Source organism: Grammomys surdaster, unplaced genomic scaffold, assembly GCF_004785775.1.
Source record: "Grammomys surdaster isolate TR1022 unplaced genomic scaffold, NIH_TR_1.0 62, whole genome shotgun sequence".
Taxonomy (NCBI): domain Eukaryota; kingdom Metazoa; phylum Chordata; class Mammalia; order Rodentia; family Muridae; genus Grammomys; species Grammomys surdaster.
In genome coordinates this window covers 11,137,610-11,141,164 of record NW_021604564.1, presented here as the reverse complement: position 1 = coordinate 11,141,164, position 3,555 = coordinate 11,137,610, and the positions used below count along the sequence as shown (strand labels likewise).

Below are 3,555 nucleotides of genomic sequence, written 5' to 3'. Positions count from 1 at the left end.
AGAGAGAGAGAGAGAGAGAGAGAGAGAGAGAGAGAGAGAGAGAGAGAAGGAAATTGTAAATGTGCTTGGAAGAAATCATGACACCAAAACAAATCTTCTCTTACTCTTTTAATACAGTTTTAAGAAAGGTAATAATAGCATGAGATTGAAATATCTATAGGCATTTTCTCTGATGCTCATGTCATGGCACAGGTGATATTGTAAACAGCAGAAAAATGGGTTGTCAGATGACCAGAGAATGTGGCCTGCTTTCTCCCAAAGGAGCTCATCAAATGGGGATAGCAATGACTCGTGTGTGGTGTGAACCCACATAAGAAGGTGTCAAGTGACGTAAGCTGTACTCATGTTCCTGTATTCATCTGAAGATGCTTGGCTGTGCTCAATGTCTACACAGTTCTTAATCGTGCTGTTACTGGGATTGAACCTGGCTCTTTCCTGGATGACTAACTCTTGAATGAGGGCATTGGGAAGAAAGACTTTGTGTGCTTTCACAACGCAAAGAATAGCAGCTTGAAGATATAGTTTCTGATCCTCATCTACAGCACATCTAGTTGATTCCAGTTCACGTGGTGTATCTGTCTGCATTGACATAGTGTTTTTAAATTTTGTTCTCTTACTGCTGAAGCTTACATTTAATGGGAACGAAGGCTCTGCATCAGTATCTTCCTTTTCTGAATCATGGTTAATAATTTTCACATTAAGTAATGATTTGATTGTTTTGATCAGCCTTTTCATTCATTTGGGTACTATCTCAAAGTTCTTTATAGCTGACAGGTTTACTGCTGCAAGAAGAACTGCCATTTGGTAGGTTGTAACTGTAGCTACATACATACATACTGTAGTCTTCCCAAATACTTCATTTTACCTTCACCTGCCTGGAGATAATGTAACTACGTCAGTTTCTTCCACTGAAATGCTAACTGTAAAACAAACCAAATATCTGTACAACTTTTTTTTAACTCTTGGGGGATCACAAATATGGATGAAGGAGCCTGAGAGAGAGCTGTGCCCCAGTCAGAGGGATATATATTTGGAAATCCCCAAATCTATTACCATGTCTTGGTTTCTGATGAAACTGCTGAGCTTATTGTTGAGATCTTCACTGACTCTCATGCCTGTACACATCTGATGTAGGTTGCTGGTAGATTCATAATCACAGGATTGCTTTAATTTATTGGTCATGGCTCCTTCAGAAACCATCTTTGTCATTGGTGTATTTGAGAACAGCGACAAAGTTCCTGAATTTGTCTTCCTCCTCATTCTTGGTCCTCCCCTTTGCCAATTTTTTTTTTTTTTAGCATGTTGTCACTGTACTTAGCAAGCAAATCAGATGTTTTGCAAACAGACTTGGGTTCGCTGTAATTTACAACAGATGTAAGGGCCTTATCAAAAGCATTCAGAAAACACTGATCACCATTCAGAACAGTGTTGATAAATTGAAGAAATTTACCATGTGCTGACAAAACTGATTTCACAAAGAGTTGTGTTAACATATACTCCTGAGTATGGTTAATGGTGGCTTTAAGGTCCTCATGGTGGATGTGATTCTGTGGCTTCTGAGTCATGGGAGGTAAACCAGCTGATACAGCACAGAGTAATGCATACACATTTGACATGCTACTCTTCTCTAGCCAAATGATATTGTGGCCCTCTGAGTATGAGAACTGTTAGTGCTCTGCTACCATGCATTGCTGACACTCATGGCTCATTTAGTTTAGGAATGCAGATGCAAATATTTTCAATGTCTAATTTCTTCATTTTTTAATCTGCCTAGAACCTTTTTCTTATACTGTGAGCAATTTTACTCTTATAATAATATTGAAGCTCCTTGTTTGTAATATTGTTTCAGTCAGAAGGGGAGACACAAAGATTCCCTGGTCAAACTTTAAGTGAATTTTTTCTTATACTGTTCAACATGAACAAAGGAGTTAGTAACTGCACAGATTACTTTTTGGTTTGGATCTTCATTTTTAATTTCTTGGTGCAGCCAAGATGAGGATGATGATGCTTTGAAAAAATTCAATGATTAAGTTTCTCCACATTACCAATGCCAGCTCTCCTGTTTTCATAAGATTCTCATTTATAATTATTCCACGGTAGTCATATAAATCAGCTTTCATCAATTCATTCTCTTAAGTAAACTAGGTATTGAGATGCCTATGTAAGCAGTCCATATAATTGGTGCCCTTGCTGAGTTCTTTCTAATACCTATGATTCGTAGCAAGCACTTGTTATTCAGAATCCAGAATTCTCTTGTACATTCTGAATGTGATTTTCCAAAAAAAAAAAAATTGTTTCTACATAAAGTTTTTCTCTAAGTGGTTCCACACAGGCCACACATACATCACAGATATCTGAGAAGTGGTCATTCCATGTTACTCTTTCTACTTATTCCAACATAACGGCAGCTTTGATTGTAGTTAGGAGCTTGTCCCGTGTCTCATCAAAATTCATTACTCTTTGTTTTAAATACATAGTGCAAGTTTAGTGTTGAAGCCTTCTGCAGAAGCAGGGTGAGGGCAGGGGTCCCACATGAGTGGAGGACCAAGCCACCAGCTCTGAGACTGGGCAGTGGTTGTCAGCTCTCCTTCCAGCTCACCACACTCCCTGTGATAATCTGACAGGATCTCCATTGTATATGTGGTCTCCTTCCATCCGAAATAGTACAATAGAGTGTGAGGAGCTGCAATCCATATATGTGACTGCAAATATCTTGGAAATATGATTGTGTTTTCTCCAAGTTTGTGAATTTCCCTTAGGACAGTATCTTGAATTATTTGTTAGGTAGTTTTTATATTTTTATTTTTCGAGGTTGAATAAAAAGAACTATCTTATTCTTTGGGTGGTACATGTACCCCTTGGCTTTTGTGTTTCTCACTGCCTTACATCAATACTTATACATGCTGTATAAAAGCCACTTCTTTCAGCCTTTATAGGTTATATTCTCTGTAGCAACATCTTTTCATGTGAGAACTATGAGGGGATTTTCTACCATCAATGAGGGTACAGGAATTCTGGAGTTAAAAATGATGTTGTTCACAGTGATTGTGTAGTTATGACAGCAAATATTTATGTTAATAGATTGAGAGGATGCTTTGTTAATATACCTTGTGACTATTATAGATTTCCTACAGTCTTTGGTAGGATGGCTACTATGACTTTGCTACTGTTTCTTCCTCCACTCCAGTAGTTGTGCTAAGGGAGTATCTTTAGGAATTGAGCCTACCTTGTGGGGCTTCTGGGAGTGGTTATAGAACAGAGGCAGACAGATTGGAATCTATGGAAGAACATGGTTTGGGATCTAGTAAGTGATGGCATTTGTGCCGGAAGCACATGCATGTCTGCCATCAAACTTTTTAACAATATGCAAGCAATGGCTATTCATTAGCACCCAGGGATGAGAGAATGATCACACAGTTGTATACAACATGAAAGGTATCTGGGAATCTTGTATCTGGGCAAGGTCTTGCTATTGATATGGCTGAACTGACTGATGATCAAGTAGATGCGCCCAGTAATGACTTGATGCCACAGATTGGAATATAATAAATTGCT

General features: G+C 38.4%; 1 pseudogene; it reads right to left on the bottom strand.

Moving 5' to 3' along the window:
* Nucleotides 1–321: 321 nt before the first annotated feature.
* LOC114616347 lies at nt 322–2,475 on the bottom strand (annotated as a pseudogene).
* Nucleotides 2,476–3,555: the final 1,080 nt, after the last annotated feature.